The following is a 7,594-nucleotide window of genomic DNA, read 5'->3' as shown; positions in this document are numbered from 1 at the left end:
TAATATTTTGACTTTTAAAATTTCCTTCCACCGAGAGGTTTGGACAATACTTTTACCCGATCTCAAGCGCTGGGCGAGTTTCTCGATCCAGACCCTCAATTACATTACGGATTTTAAAACTTTTTGTTTCCGATGCAATCAAAAATATATTTATCGATTAAAAATGTATAGGACACCTAAATGCATTTTTATGGGCGCCCGCTAATATTTATATATATACATATATTAACTTTCGATGGCGCCTATACGTATCTTGAGGAAGTTTCCAGGTCAACTTATTTATATGAAAAGTGTAACTCCATCTTAGCTTGCAAATATGGAAGAGAGCAACTTATTTAATTTATTACAAAATAACGACTAAGTATAAACTGTACTTAATTGTTTTAGCAATTGTTAAGTTTAAACTCAATTTTTATATTAAAATGACTACTTATTAGTTGGAATTTTTTCTTAAACAAGCTACTATCCTACTTTTCAAGAGCTCGGATCAAAGGATATATTGCTTTATTTTGGAAATTGTAAAATATTACTATATTTTGCTATACTTTTTTTATAATAATTGTTATTTTATTAAAATTGTAGCATTTTTTTGTAATTTTAAATGTTATTATTAGGAATTACATATTTAAATTAAGGCCTAAATGTTCGCGGCAAAAATTAAATTAATTTAATATTTTTGTTCCTTATTTTGCTCTAAACTTTATTCTCAGCTGCCCTGAAAAATGTATCGTTTCAAACAATTTATATTATTACTATTCATTATATGCATTGGTATTGTAACAGACGTATTTTCACTGTCTTGATTTTATAATTTAAAAAGTACGCATTTTATAAATAGACTATCTTTTTAATGAAAAATGTAACCTTTTTTTATAATGCTTTCTTTCAAGAATAAAACTAAGCTTAAAATTAAAACTACGCGTTCCATAAAAAAGATTTATAACGAATTTGTTGCTCTTTTATGGGTAAATAAATTTCGTCCATTTATGTTTTTTCGTATTTTTTTCCCCAAAAATTAATTTTCTTCACTATTTTTGTTGTTTTTTTCGAATAAAACAAAAACTTCGCATCCTATCGAAACGCGATTAACAAATATGTATTTTTTATGTACAATTTTTTTTTAATGCTCTTTTTTTTGTAACTTGCAACTTGCATAATTAGACCACAAAACAGAATTTTTTATTTTTCATTAATATTGTCGTGTAATAAAAATTAAAATTTTCGATTTTTCATACAAATTTAAAAAGTTGTTATAACAGTCATTGATGGGAGGGGGGGGGGGGCTTTAACTTTGAACGTCAAATACTTTCTCGTTATACTCCTCAATAACAGTTTTTCCTTCTCTTTAATGACCGTTTTTTTAGTAGTCGCCCCCAGTTTTGGGTCCCCGGCCGCGCCGCTGGATACCCAGTCCGCCACTGACCTCCACATTGTCTAACGCCCTCAGGCCCTGACTTTAGAAGGTGTTACAATGGAGGGGGCAGCAAAGGCTTTCTAACACGTGACACTTCTCTAATCAAAAAATTAAATTTTAATTCTTGTCGATACATTACGTACCAATATCATTGACACCAAAAATTTAGTACTTAAATTTTCACGCGAAAATAGAAAATTTGTAAGAAGTTCTTGTAATTTTTAAACAAAATATTAATTTTTAGTCGAGGAATATAAATTTTTAACAAAACAGTTGATTTCCCAAGCCACAGAAGATGTCTTGAACGAAATAGTTTAATTTTTCACAAAATAATTAGAATATCAGCAAAATTGTTGATTTCTTTTATCAAAAGGCGAATTTTCAACTAAAAAGTATCGGTTTTTAGTCAAAAATGGAAAAGTTAAAATTTTATTTAAAAAACTGATTTTTAATTTTTTTAAGCAAACTAATTATGAACCGGATAAGCTTAACAAAAAAGACGAATTGCTTACAAAATAGTCTATTTCTCAAGCTTGTGAATCCAATTTCTTACATAAAAATTGACTTTTAAATGCAAAAAGAAAAATTTTCAACGAAAATGTTATTTTTCAATAAAAAAATGAAATGTATAAATAGTTTCATTTTTAACTAAGATAGATCGATTTCTAATCAAAAATAAAATAGCTGGACTTCTGGTAAAAAAATAAAATTTTAACAACAAAAAAAACGAATTCCCAGCAGAATAGGTGAGTTTTCAAATGAAAAATTTAATTTTCAATCAAATAGTTTAATTTTCTACTAAATTGTTGAATTTTTAAAATAAGAAGACCCATTTTTTAAACCTAAAAATATAAATGTTTAACGTAACAGTTTATTTACGAACGAATAGTTGAATGTTCAACTAAAATCATAAATCTTCAACAACAGCAAAATTATTTATGAACGAACCATGTTAGTATTTGAAAAAGAAGAAATTAATTTAAAATCAGTAATAGTTGAATTCAACAAAAAAGACGACTTTATAACAAGTTAGTTTAATCATTAATTATAACTGATTAATTTTTAAACAAGCAGCTGCGTTTTTAATGAAAAGGATGGATTTTCAACCAAGAAGATTAATTTACTACCATAAAAGACGAATTTTTGATCAGAGAAGATTAATTTTCAATTTTAAATATCAATTTTAATTTAAAAATATAATCTCATTCTCAGTAAAGAAAAGTTAATTTTCAACTGAAAACAAATACTAATTTTTTTTTAATCAAGAAACCAAAGAGTAGAATTTCAAACAAAAAAGGTTTTTTTTAAGCAATAAGATACAGAAAAAGATGAATTACCGACAGAATACATACATTTTCAACTAAGAATGAAATAAATCAATTTTAAGTGCAAAAATTAACATTCACCCAAAAATTAAAAGAATGTTCTAAAAGAATTGAAATTTCAACAAAAGAAATAAATATTCAATAAATAAATTAATTGATAACAAAACAGTTTTTGAGAACTTCTGGATATCTTTTTCAATGACTAAATTTTTTTCTAAAATTTCTTGTTTTTCCAAAATTGCAAAAGTTATCTTTAAATTTGTCGACATACTTGACCGAAATTTACGGAAATCATTTGAAATGTTTTCAAAAAAGTTAATAAGCAATTCCGAATTATATTTTAAAGTCTTGAAAAATCTACAATTTGTTTAAAATCTTTAAAAATATCTGTGAGTTTCGATTAATTTTTTAATATTTTCAAAGTCTTTAAAACATTGACATTTTTTTATAATTTAAAGTCTTTCCTGACATTTTTCAAAATCCTGCAAAATAAAAGCAAAATTGTTTAAAAGTCTTTCAAATTCTATTTCGACCCATTTAAAAATCTTAAAAGCTTAAAATTAATATGTTTAAATAAAACCGAAAACACAATATAAATCATTTTAAATTTTTCCAGAAATTTTATTATTCAAATTTCGAGTATTATTTTAAAATTATTGAAAATATTTGTACCGAAAATTAAAAAGTTTAACGACATAAATGAATCTTAAAATAAAAAAAGAAATGTTGTTACCAGTTGCATTATATACCAAAAAATGTTAACATTTTTTAAAAAGAAAAAAATTTTCTTCAAAACCGTTACAATTTCGAACACGATAATATGAATTTTAAATGAAATTGACTAATTTTTTGCCAAGAAGATCAATTTTCTACCAACAAAAAAAACGAATATTGTACAAAATAGCGGAATTCTCAACCAAAACAGATAAATTTAAAAACCAGAAGGATTAATTTTCAATCAGGCAGATTAATTTTTTGTTGTTGATAAAAACACTTGCTTTTTTTAAACAAAACAAGTCTGTCAGTAAAGAAAGAACAAAATTTCACTCAAATTATGATTTGAGGGGATAAATGATTTTTAATATAAAAAAATCCATCATAAATATTTATTTTTTAGGTTAATTCCTTCATTTATTCTCAAAATTATAGAAATATCATTTTCCTAAAATTCCTTATAAAATTTAAAATGATTTTTGAAGATTTTATATTATTTGTTGAAAAAGTCTAATTTTTGTATTTCACAGCGTTTTTCAAAAATTTAGGAAAAATTCGGGTTAGTTTAAAAGATATTTAGTACTTTTAGGAGTTTTTAAAATAAATACATACCTTCCAAGCTGACTCGAATACTCGAATTATTTCTAAAATGTTGAAAAATCTTTGAAAATTAGAAAAATTGCTCTTAAATCTTCCAGATATGTTTTCGACATTTGTAGAAATCTTTTGAAATGGTTTAAAACATTCATATGTTTTCTTTAAAAATGAATCTTTTAAAATCAAAACACGTAAAAAATGTTTCCATGAATCTCGAAAAAAGTTGTTTACTGTTTTGAAGTCGTTTAAACTTCTTAAAAAGTTTCGTAAAGTTTGTCAAAATCTTTAAAAATAAAAATTTTGTTTTGAATTTTTATAAATATTTTAAATTACAAATTATTCTAACTTTTTCAAATTTTTCTTGAAATTCTGAAAAATAAATAAAATTTCCTCTAAATCTTCTAGATTCTGTATTGGCAATTTTGTAAATATTTTGAAATGTTTTAAAATCTTTTGGCATGTTTAAAAATCTTTTTAAATATTCTCTTAAAATTAAGTTTTTAAAATAAAAGACAGTTTAAATTTTCCCAGGAATTTTGAAACATTTTTTTATTATCGTCAAACCTTTCGAAATTTTAAACAAATTTGAAGATGTTTTCAAATTGTTTTCAATTTTCTCTCAAATTGAATTTTAAAAGAAGTATCAGTTTAGATTTTCCAATGAATTTTAAGCAGTATTTTCATTATTGCGAAACCTCTCGAAATCAAATATTTTAAAGCTTAGATCAAATTTTTTTTTCAAATATTTAAAAACGTACGCTTTTAGTAACTCTTGAAACATATTTTATCTTGTATATCAAAGTACTGGTCACCTTCGTTCCATTAATTATAATTAATTAATATTTTTAATATTATATTCTGCTTTAGGCAAAAGTCGTAAGTTTCATTTAATTATAAATTTACAAAAACTCTTTCTCAAATCAGAATCTTCTAATTGAAGCTTTATATAATTCTTTTTATGGCAAAAATATAAAATCAGATAGTTTTTAATTGCTTAAATGTTTAATTGGTCTTAATTTAGAAAAATTTAAATAATCTACCTAGTAACTGGAATTTTTGAAAATGCAATACATTAAAATGAGTGAAAACCCTTTTTATTTTCAAAGTTGCAATGATACATCTCACATTATCTAAACATTTTTATCAAAATTATTATTACATAATTGAATGTATTGTTTAGTTAACATTAATGGCATTTCAACCTAAAAGATGTTCAATTTAAATAAAACACAGTTAAGTGCATGGCCAAAAAGAAAGTTTTAAGAAAATAGCTGAATCTTCAACTAAGAAGAATTACTTTTACCAGTTGCATTTTAAACCAAAAAGATTAAATTATTTTTAAAAGAGACAAATTTTCTACAAAATAGTTAAATTTTTTACCAAAAAGACGAATTTGCAAGAAAATAGTGGAACTTTCAATCAAAAAAGATTTATTTTCAAATCAGAAATCTTCTTAAATTTACATTGTTTATTTAATTTATGTAAATCTTTTCAAATTTCAAAATATTTTTTAATCCCTTCAAAATCATTTCAATCTTCTAAATATCTTATAAAGTTATTCTAATTTTACCCTAAAATTTCTTAAAATTCTAAAAAAAATTGCCTTCAAATGTTATAAATTCTGTTTTGATTATTTTGAAGAAATATTTTCTTAATATTGATTTGTCAAGATAAAAAATCAGTTTAAATTATAACATGAAATTTAACATATATTTTTCATTATAGTGAAACCCTTAAAATACTTAAGAAGCTTCATTATTCTCTCTCACAAATAATCAAAAATGTACAATTTTCTAAGTTTTAATTTAATTTTGAATCGTTTCAAAACGTCTAGATATCTCTTAGACTCACCGATTTTTTTTATAAAACATTGTAATTTTACTTATTGAACAGCTTTCTTCAAAATAGTCCAAATTATTTTTCGAAATTTTAGAAAGTAATTTAAAATAATGTATTTATCAATTTTGTCTAAAATTTATTTTTAAAAATAAAAAAAATCAGTTTAAATTTTCCCTGAAATTTTAAGAGATTTTGTTGTCATCGTCAAACCTGTCAAAATATTGAAGAAACTTCAAATTTGTTATTTTCAAATATTTAAAAATGTACATTTTTTTTAACTTTTTAAAGTGTTTTCGCATTGTAAATTAATTTTGAATCTTCTTTATAATCTTGGTAATTATACATTTTTGCATTAAGATAGTCAATTTTATTTTTAAACATTTTAGAAAACAATTTAAAATGATTTGAAATGTTTTTCAATGTTCACTCAGAAATTATTTTTCGAAATAAAACATCAATATACATTTTCCCAGAAACCATAAGAAATATTTGGATTGTCTTGGAACATTTTTAATTGTTAAGAAACTTCTATTTTAGAAAAATTTTCAAAAACCGACACATTGCACTTTCCCGACAACAATAGTTTCAAATTGTATCGAGTAATTTCAAGATGGTTGGAGAATTAATCGAAAATAGCGCCATGCACTTTTTAATAATAATAATTTTTTTAATAATTTTAATTTAATTTTTTTTAATAATAACATTTTCAAATGTTTCAAATTTAATTAGTCGATAAAAAAGTACTTTTTTATATATTTACTTATTTATTAAAGGAAGTCCTTGCGGCCTCTGAAAATTTATCTCAAGATTTGTTTAGCTGAAATTGTCTAGTTTACACAAATCTACAAAAATTGAAAAGACCTTATCGGTTATGTGCTCAAATTCCATCAAATATTATCATTAAATTATGAATATATTATTTAGATAAAACAAATGATATTTTAACTAAAAAAGATTTTAATTTTTAATACAAAAAAAGTAAGCACTTGAATTCATGTCCAGAAAGAAAACTTTTCAGCAAAATAGCTAAATCCTCAATAAAAAAATTCATTTTTATCAATTGCAATTTTTTTCAAATCAGATGAAATTGTTTAAATAAGAAATGAATTTTTTAACATTTACATTCTTAATACGAAAATATGCATTTTCAATGTATTAGATTAAATCTTCTTCCAAATTTTCTATATCATTTGTAGCAATATTTTGAAATATTTTAAAACCTTTTTGAGTTTTAGTCAAAACTTAATTTTTCAAATTGACCTTTAAAAATGTACCATTTGTAATGAATTTTTATAAATTTCTTTCAGACCCAAATTATTTTTTTATTATTCCCAAAAGTTAAAATTATTCCATGGATGTTAAGAAATATTTTTTACTATCGTGAAACTTTTCGAACGGCTTGAGAAGCTTAAAAAATTGTATTTACAATATTCAAAAATTTACATTTTTAGTAAGACAATTTTCTTAGTTTTAAATTAATTTCGAATCTTTTTAAAACTTATAAATATATTTTAAACTTACTTGAATTTTTTATAAAACGTTGTAATCTTGCTAATTGAAAAATATTCCTTTAAAATCATCCATATTCTTTTCCGAAATGTTCAGATACAGTCTGTCAAGTTAAAGCGTGGGTGGCTTTACTCGCAGTCGGTAAGGTGTATCGACATGATTTTGGTGTCCAAATATTAAGAAGAGCTCCCTCTTT

At 23.4% G+C, this 7,594-nt stretch overlaps 1 protein-coding gene across 1 annotated transcript in view; it reads left to right on the top strand.

The window, feature by feature from the left end:
• The window catches only part of LOC117180662 (muscarinic acetylcholine receptor DM1), a 50,479-nt gene that overhangs the window by 33,156 nt on the left and 9,729 nt on the right, over positions 1 to 7,594 (top strand). The window lies entirely within an intron of this gene.

This window comes from Belonocnema kinseyi, chromosome 9, assembly GCF_010883055.1.
Source record: "Belonocnema kinseyi isolate 2016_QV_RU_SX_M_011 chromosome 9, B_treatae_v1, whole genome shotgun sequence".
Classification (NCBI taxonomy): Eukaryota; Metazoa; Arthropoda; class Insecta; order Hymenoptera; family Cynipidae; genus Belonocnema; species Belonocnema kinseyi.
The sequence above is the reverse complement of the archived record's forward strand: the minus strand, read 5'-3'. Positions and strand labels throughout refer to the sequence as shown.